Consider the following 10403-nt stretch of genomic DNA (forward strand, 5'->3'; position numbering starts at 1 on the left):
GGAGTCAATTCCTGTAAAAAGGTATCTACAAACATCGCTAAAGGTTGTAAGAGAGACCCCCTAGCCAATATAATCGGTCTGCCCGGGGGGTCGACTAAGGTTTTATGCACCTTGGGGAGAGTGTAGAGCATCGGGCAAACAGGACACTCTACTTTCAGGAAAAGAGATATTTGTTCAGTCAACCAACCCTGGCTGACCGATCTATCAATCAGGGAGTCAACCCTCTTTTTAATAAGTGGGATCGGATTGCTATCACACTTGGTATAGGTACCAGAGTCGGATAATTGGCGCCTGACCTCCGCATCATAATCCTTAGAGTTTTGGATAACTACGGCACCGCCTTTATCGGCGGGCCTAATTACAATCTTGTCATTATTGCGCAGAGAATTTAAAGATAAACGTTGTTCAGGCGTCAAATTACCAAACTTGAAGTTTGGTAATTTGACGCCTGAACAACGTTTATCTTTAAATTCTCTGCGCAATAATGACAAGATTGTAATTAGGCCCGCCGATAAAGGCGGTGCCGTAGTTATCCAAAACTCTATGGATTATTATGAGGAGGTCAGGCGCCAATTATCCGACTCTGGTACCTATACCAAGTGTGATAGCAATCCGATCCCACTTATTAAAAAGAGGGTTGACTCCCTGATTGATAGATCGGTCAGCCAGGGTTGGTTGACTGAACAAATATCTCTTTTCCTGAAAGTAGAGTGTCCTGTTTGCCCGATGCTCTACACTCTCCCCAAGGTGCATAAAACCTTAGTCGACCCCCCGGGCAGACCGATTATATCGGCTAGGGTGTCTCTCTTACAACCTTTAGCGATGTTTGTAGATACCTTTTTACAGGAATTGACTCCATTCATTCCAAGCTATCTGAAAGACACAGGTGATTTCCTAAATAAGATTTTGGTATTGGATGTAGTCGATGAGAAAGTGTTATTGGTGACACTTGACATGTCTTCCTTGTATACTATAATCCCTCCTAATTTGGGCCTTGAGGCTGTAAGGGAATTGCTTATCTCAGTGGGCACAGTGGCTGTCCCCATAGAGGGACTCCTAGAGTTCCTTCATGTATCAGGGTGACTATTACATACAGTGTTCAGGAACAGCCATGGGTTCGAATGTAGCCCCCATTTACGCAGGAATCTTTATGCATCAATATGAGACGACCAATATCTTACCCATATATGGCAGTAAAATTATCTACTACAAACGTTTCATAGACGATATTTTTATGCTGTGGGGCGGCACTGAATCTGAGTTCAATGGCATGCTTGAACATTTGAATTCTCTAGAGTCTACAGTACGATTCACTGGACATGCTAGTGAAGACTCCATTAATTTTTTGGATTTGACTATTTTTCGTAAAGGCACCAAGTTGGGCACTACTCTATTTAGGAAGGAGACTGATCGCAATACGATACTGCACGCTACGAGTAACCATCCACCCGCACTCAGGTCGAGCCTACCTATCTCACAGTTTATGCGAGTCCTTAGGAATAATACGGACCCAATAACAGCAGAGACACAGATTCTTGAGATGAAGACTCGCTTCCTGGAGAGAGGCTACAAAAAAAGTACAATCAATACTTGTTTGGAGAAAGCACGTTTAAATTGTGTAGAACCAAAAGTACAAAAGGAGGCACGGATGATATACGTTACACAGTTTGATGGCAAGTCAACTGGCATTGGACCCTCTTTGAGACGACATTGGCCAATATTGAAATCGGACCCTAAATTAAAGGGCATGTTTGAGCATCCACCAATGATGGCCTACAGACGTGGCAGAAATTTAAAACAGCTCCTAATGCATCCAGCAAAACACGCTGGTAATGGAGAGAGTGGTTGGCTAAAACCACAAAGGAAGGGCTGCGTAAAATGTTTGGGCTGTGTTACGTGTCGTTCCATGCTGACTGGGGACAAGTTCCCACACCCTCGAAGTGGGAAGTGGTAACTAGCATCAGATTTCGGCTACATTGCCGCCTTGACCATGTAATCTATATGTTGATCTGCCCATGTGGCCTCCCATATGTGGGAATGACTACATGTACATTCAGAGAAAGAATGGCCAATCATCGTAGCTCGATCCATCAAGCACTGGTGACAGGACGCACCGATAAGCCGGTTGCCCAACATTTTTTGATAGCAGGACACCAAGTGGCCTCATTGAAGTGCCGTATTATCGATTGGGTTCCAGTTCCCAAAAGGGGCGGAGATAGGTCACTCCTTCTAAAGAAATTGGAAGCAAGGTGGATCCATAGACTGCAATCAGTAGTGCCCAATGGACTTAATGAATCCAACCCATTAAACTTTTTTTTACGTTAAAAATTGTTGAAAGAGTTTTTTCTCCTTTTCTTCTTTTTTTTCTATTTTTTTCATTTTTTTTCAATTTTTGTGTTCTAGGCTGCCAGTTGGATATAGTGACCGACACACACTGATTTATGATTTAAATTTATTTTTGTATGTGTAAACAAACAAAAAAGTACCTTTTATGTATGTTGCCTCTCTCCATATTTGATTTTATTTATATATGGAGTTTGGTGCATCTCATTAACACAGACTAATTTGTGGTTAGATGTTATTCCTGACTTACTGTGGCATTTTAATGATGGGCTTGGACGATACCTAGTATATCCCATGAAAGTAATGTGACTTAGTTATGAGATGTTTTCTCTGTATTAATAGATTAGAGTCTTGATAGCCCACATTAACAGCCACTGTCTAGGTATGAGGGTATAATGGGCATTGTTTTTTAACTGCACCTGACTGGCTCTATTTTTTAGACTAGTGGGTGCATCCACGTTGGGGAATGTCTCTAGTTCTTATAAATATTGTTGTTATTTATCTATGCACTTAATTCTGGTCTATTAATTAATTAATATATATATTGCTATAAGCACTTCTGATGCTCTAATCGAGATGAGCAGTGAGCTCTAGCACTTTAGATGTCTTTGCGGGCAGTTTTTCCTGCTTGCGTTCCAGTATACTAGGTTACACTTCCGCCCTGGTGACGCGTGCGTTCCAGGGGCCGGATGTGGCAGTCGTTGCTTAGCAACGCGGGACCAGGAACTTGGTGCTTTACCGTGCATCCGTTGGCGGGAGCAGACGGTGTACTGTATGGGCTGCACTCTGCGGGCCTGTCAAGTCCGGATGGCGGGGCAGCTTTTGCTCTGTAAGTAAGTTTTTTCTTCCCGACGTAGATGCGCCCACTGGTGTATACTATTTGTGGTACTGGTTGTATAATAGGATCTTGTAAGTTGCACCATGATTAGGTCATAAAATGGGCGGTTTTGGCGCCATTTCTAAATTGTGATTAGGTGTATATATAGAGCCAGTCAGACATGGCTTATTCTACTGCTGGATACCTGGGATGATCTGCTATTTGGTTTTATTACCTGATGTATAGCTGTTACAGGTAACCTCCTGAGGAAGGCCCGTTTTGGGCCGAAAGCGCTTGAGGATACCATTCAAGTGGAATATGTAACGTATATCACAATAAAATGAGAACTTTTTGCATATTTTTAAAAATCTGGAGAGTGCCTCCATTATTTCTCTATAATTACAATGTTTTGGCATTGGAGTGGACACCCCAGTTGATGTTTTTTCTGAGGATGTGAGTGCGACCTTTCTGGATATATATATATATTATTGGGGTATTGGTTAGGGCAAAAAAGAGGTAGCAAAATAAGAGGTAAATATTTTAGAAGAACAGGGGTTATGATTTTGGGTATGATTATTATTGATGTGAAACATTAAGATTAAGGGATTGTATGCACTGGTGGAAATGAGCGTTATGAGATACACAAGTATTGATTGGTGGACCTGGTTACTTGAACTAAGAACCCCTTTCGCTTTTTGGATTGGTAATATTTTGAAAAGATTGGTTTGCACGAATAACAAATTCACATTACAAATGTTGGATAAGAGGAGGAATTCACATAGGTTTAAGGATGAGTAAACTTAGTGAAATGATGGTTAGTACGAAATATAAATATATAAGTACAGGTTGAGTATCCCATATCCAAATATCCGAAATACGGAATATTCCGAAATACGGACTTTTTTGAGTGAGAGTGAGATAGTGAAACCTTTGTTTTTTGATGGCTCAATGTACACAAACTTTGTTTAATACACACAGTTATTAAAAATATTGTATTAAATGACCTTCAGACTGTGTATATAAGGTGTATATGAAACATAAATGAATTGTGTGAATGTAGACACACTTTGTTTAATGCAAAAAGTTATAAAAAATATTGGCTAAAATTACCTTCAGGCTGTGTGTATAAGGTGCATATAAAACATAAATGCATTCTGTGCTTAGATTTAGGTCCCATTGCCATGATATCTCATTATGGTATGCAATTATTCCAAAATACGGAAAAATCCGATATCCAAAATACCTCTGGTCCCAACCATTTTGGATAAGGGATACTCAACCTGTATATAAGTAAAGGTCTGGTTGGGGTACTTACACAGGTCTATTAGAAAAAATATATATAAAAAATGGTTGGTATCAATATTTGTCACTGGTTATTATAAATGAGTGTATAAGGAACAATTGTTAGTGCACAAGTTAAGGAGTGAGAATAATATTTTTATAATCATTAATTTAGAGTGTTTGGGGAATATATCGAATAATAATATGTTTGGAGGGAAGTTGTTTAGTGATTTATGGGCTAAGATCGAGGATGTAGTAAAAACAGGTAGGTGCGCTCACCAGCTGCAAATCAATCAATACTCTGTCTAGGAGGGTACTCTCAACCTCCACCACATAGAAATTTAGCACATATAGTGGCAGAAATAGATAATAAGCGCTTAGAGGGTGTGTAAAAATAAACTGAATGAATTCACCACTCCTTTCTCTTCCACTTGTATGGATGTGGATGTATTCCTCATGTACATGTAAGGAAATTGTAAAGAGAAAGCATCCATATAGTGAAGCACAGTTTAATTATTAAAAAATCACAATGCCAACTTTAACACATTTAGATATAAAGTGCAAGTGCATGAAATAACAATGAGTGAGGGATCCTTAAGGGGCTGCAGAATGAGTGATTACCGGCTGGATGCAGGGCATGAGTCACTTTGGTTGGAATACCTGGGTACAGCAGACCATACGTGCAGTTCTCTCCCTTGCCGAGCGTCAATCAGACTCGCTGCTCCCGTCTCCCCACACGTCCACCAACGCGTTTCAACCCGCCAAATCAAACCGACTACTTCCAATGCCGACATATTTTGAATTGTTTTTAAAAATATTTCATAGGGCTTATCTGTTCCCGAGAAGATGGGAGATGGGCTTGTCCCAGACGAACTGTTGTCTGAAATGTGGGGCTGGTAGTGCAGATCTGTGTACCACTGTTTTTGGAATTGCCCAGCTATTAAATACTTCTGGAAGAAAATTGAGGGATTTATTAGTTTATATTTGGAGGAGAACTTCCAGGGGAACGCTGAGTGGGCTATCCTAAGAACCATTTCCCAGGAAACTAAAGGTAATACAGGCAAACGAAAAATACTGATGCCAGTTTCTGCCACAGCTAGAAAGGTAATACAGGTTGAGTATCCCATATCCATATATTCCGAAATACGGAATATTCCGAAATACGGACTTTTTTGAGTGAGAGTGAGATAGTGAAACCTTTGTTTTTTGATGTCTCAATATACACAAACTTTGTTTAATACACAAAGTTATTAAAAATATTTTATTAAATGACCTTCAGGCTGTGTGTATAAGGTGTATATGAAACATAAATGAATTGTGTGAATGTAGACACACTTTGTTTAATGCACAAAGTTATAAAAAATATTGGCTAAAATGACCTTCAGGCTGTGTGTATAAGGTGTATATGTAACATAAATGCATTCTGTGCTTAGATTTAGGTCCCATCACCATGATATCTCACTATGGTATGCAATTATTCCAAAATACGGAAAAATCCGATATCCAAAGTACCTCTGGTCCCAAGCATTTTGGATAAGGGAGACTCAACCTGTATTACAAATGTGGATTAGCCCACTGGTCCCGCAAATGACTCTCTTTTTGGAGAAAATGTATAATATGTTTAGGATGGACTGGGTAGAGACAACAGGTAATAAGGAGAGAAACAAGCAGACAAACAATGGTAGTTGCTCGGTCATTCCTGGAGATAATTATATATCAGGTGCTGGAAAGGGGGAGGGGTCACGGACAAACAACAGACAGAGGGGGGGGGGGGGGGGCGAGGTGCAAATCCCCACTCCTAAATTTCCCTTCAGCACACTAAAAATTACCTGTAACTATACCTGAACCTATCTGGTAACAGAAATTCAGAGAATTAGTCACACATGTTTGCAAACACATGTTTAGCTGCTGAACTACTTCACGGCTTCTCCGATTTTAGCAGTCCTAACACTACAAAATAGCAGTACCCACATAGGGCCATGTAATTTGTGACAGTAGGCCTTATATTAAAGGCTATTACTAAAACAGATCCATACAGAGAGCTAACTTACCCGGGAGCCACCCCCAGGATCTCCCATTGGCACTACAAGGAACAGCATGCCTTCCAAATACTGCTCCCATTCAATGCATCTCGCACACAAGCAGACAAACAATGGTAGTTGCTCGGTCAAGGAGAGAAATGCAAGAAAATTCTTTGAGACTTGGGGAAAGTTCTGAAGACTCTGTCACCTCTTATCCAAGAGAAAATTAAAAAATGTTTTACAGAAATAATGTGGAATGAGGAGGTAGGGAAATAAGACTCGCTATGATCCTCTATAGTGGGACATCATAAATGTCCGGAATTTTCACCAACTAACATATAGTATTGGAGGTTTTGAATTTCTGAGGGGAAGTCAGGTATACTACGTGAACCCAGACGGATGGTAAACAAACAGTGCTGAAGAAGGGGGGGAAATAGATATGCCCCCAAGCTAGAAAGAAAGCAAAAAGTGAGGAGTTGGACAATTTTAAATGTTATTGAATGGTATTATATTTGACTATTAGGAAGGTCATAACATAAGAGTGAAGACCTAATATGTACTATGTATTCATTTGTACTGTAACAACCTATAAAATGTATAAAAATTGTGTGAAAAAGAATTCATGTTTTTGTATGGTATCTTAAAGTGCAATAAAAAGAAATATAAAAAAAAATAGCTTCAAATCAATACCACATAACCAATTGCCTTGTAAATTAGGAGTTGAGATGTATATATATTATTTGCCAACAGTATAAGTTTAAAAATAGATACATTACAACAATAACTTAAAATTCTGAGTTTGAAAATCCTATCCCCATTTAATATTAATCACCCCATTGTACTGAAACTCAGCAAATTAATGTCAAATTATACCATCAAATCAATGCAAAGTGGTTAAGCAATATCTGCATGCTTATCCAGGGTGTGTGAGCTGCTATTACTCAACTACCTAAACCCTTTTTCACAGAAAAAAGCACTACTACCAAAGTAACCAAATTATCATCAATTCTCCAAACATTCCTAAATCATGTTAATGAGCTATTTATTGTACTCACAACATCAATTAAATGCTTAAAATATTGGATATTTCAATTCCACAATGTAAGATTTACTTTGAAAAGTGAAAACCAAGCCCAACATTTAAATTGTTAAAATGTATTCTAAATAAAAGACCTATTCAATACATTTCCACCAGATAGTATTAAGTCCACAATGAATCTAAACTCTTCCAAAGTAATGTTGAGTTCACAACATACACAGCAACAGGGCATAATTCATCTATATAATTCTGCAAGTTGTGTTGTGTGTCTATATATATATATATATATATATATATACACACTGCTCAAAAAAATAAAGGGAACACTAAAATAACACATCCCTAGATCTGAATGAATGAAATACTCTTATTAAATACTTTGTTCTTTACATAGTTGAATGTGCTAACAACAAAATCACACAAAAATTATCAATGGAAATCAAATTTATTAACCCATGGAGGTCTGGATTTGGAGTCACCCTCATAATTAAAGTGGAAAAACACACTATAGGCTGATCCAACTTTGATGTAATGTCCTTAAAACAAGTCAAAATGAGGCTCAGTAGTGTGTGTGGCCTCCACGTGCCTGTATGACCTCCCTACAACGCCTGGGCATGCTCCTGATGAGGTGGCAGATGGTCTCCTGAGGGATCTCCTCCCAGATCTGGACTAAAGCATCTGCCAACTCCTGGACAGTCTGTGGTGCAACGTGGCGTTTGTGGATGGAGCGAGACATGATGTCCCAGATGTGCTCAATTGGATTCAAGTCTGGGGAACGGGTGGGCCAGTACATAGCATCAATGCCTTTGTCTTGTAGGAACTGCTGACACACTCCAGCCACATGAGGTCTAGCATTGTCTTGCATTAGGAGGAACCCAGGGCCAACCGCACCAGCATATGGTCTCACAAGGGGTCTGAGGATCTTATCTCGATACCTAATGGCAGTCAGGCTACCTCTGGCGAGCACATGGAGGACTGTGCGGCTCCCCAAAGAAATGCCACCCCACACCATTACTGACCCACTGCCAAACGGTCATGCTGGAGGATGTTGCAGGCAGCAGAACATTCTCCTTGGCATCTCCAGACTCTGTCACGTCTGTCACATGTGCTCAGTGAGAACCTGCTTTCATCTGTGAAGAGCACAGGGCGCCAGTGGCGAATTTGCCAATCTTGGTGTTCTCTGGCAAATGGCAAACGTCCTGCACGGTGTTGGGCTGTAAGCACGACCCCCACCTGTGGACGTCGGGCCCTCATACCACCCTCATGGAGTCTGTTTCTGATCGTTTGAGTAGACATATGCACATTTGTGGCTTACTGGAGGTCATTTTGCAGGGCTCTGGCAGTGCTCCTCCTGTTCCTCCTTGCACAAAGGCGGAGGTAGCGGTCCTGCTGCTGGGTTGTTGCCCTCCTACGGCCTCCTCCACATCTCCTGATGTACTGGCCTGTCTTCTGGTAGCACCTCCATGCTCTGGACACTACGCTGACAGACACAGCAAACCTTCTTGCCACAGCTCGCATTGATGTGCCATCCTGGATGAGCTGCACTACCTTAGCCACTTGTGTGGGTTGTAGGGAGGTCATACAGGCACGTGGCGGCCACATACACTACTGAGCCTCATTTTGACTTGTTTTAAGGACATTACATCAAAGTTGGATCAGCCTGTAGTGTGTTTTTCCACTTTAATTTTAAGGGTGACTCCAAATCCACACCTCCATGGGTTAATACATTTGATTTCCATTGCTAATTTTTGTGTGATTTTGTTGTCAGCACATTCAACTATGTAAAGAACAAAGTATTTAATAAGAATATTTCATTCATTCAGATCTAGGATGTGTTATTTTAGTGTTCCCTTTATTTTTTTGAGCAGTGTTTATTGGATACCTATGCAGGCAGACCTATAGGACAACTGCTGGAAAATTAAAGGGATATTTTTATCCTAAGTTTACAAGTGGATCCCTTCTGTTGGACTTCACTGATACTTTGAAAAACTGAGGAAATGCCAACCCAATGAGCCAAGAAAAATGAATGAAATATATATCTACATGCTGGAGAAGAATATAATTCATTGGGTGGCCTATAATAAGGAATCCCAATAAACGCCATCATATTCTGGGAATAATTTTCTTCAAGTTTTTTCAACTTGGTAATAAATATTTTTCAGTACAACTTTGGTTCAATTAGAACTTCATACCTTTTGAATACTACAGTTATTCCAATATAAACAGAGAGCTGTTATTTAGAAATTGCACCCTGAAGAACACCCCTGAAGAAGTCGATATAGACGAAACGCGTTGGGTGAAAGCTCATTATATTGTTGTTTTTTCCCTTATACAAATAATGTTGAAATATACAATTGTATCTCAAATGTAAAAGAAAAGGAAAAGTTTTATGATAAGTTTTAAATCAAAATCTTTTAATAAAGAGATATATGTGATTCTAATATGGGTGTATAAATGTGTAAGGTCATCCTCTCTTTATATAACATCCACCAACAGTCATCTAATTATATCAGATTATAGAATAAGAGCGCTCCATAGAGATATTTCTTCTTTTATCTATTTTTGATCCTTACCGACAAAGGATTCTCTCTGTGTTGAAGCTTGCTTTCCCGTTTGGAAATATAATAGTATTTATGTTAGTAAACTCAGACACTAACTGACATAAAGTAATTAGACATTTCAGTAGTGTATAATAAGAGCGCACTAAGGGAACATACTAATATATATATATATATATACAATTATTTTGCAACACACATGACTTACAGAATTATATAGATCTCTCTGCTGGCCTACAAGGACTGGAGCCCACAGTGACTTGGCCAGGCTCCAGCTACGCTGTGTGACAATGGCCGGTGGGTCAGACTCACAAGATTCAGCCATCTGCAGCATGCAGAATCAG

This window comes from Pseudophryne corroboree, chromosome 1, assembly GCF_028390025.1.
Source record: "Pseudophryne corroboree isolate aPseCor3 chromosome 1, aPseCor3.hap2, whole genome shotgun sequence".
NCBI lineage: Eukaryota > Metazoa > Chordata > Amphibia > Anura > Myobatrachidae > Pseudophryne > Pseudophryne corroboree.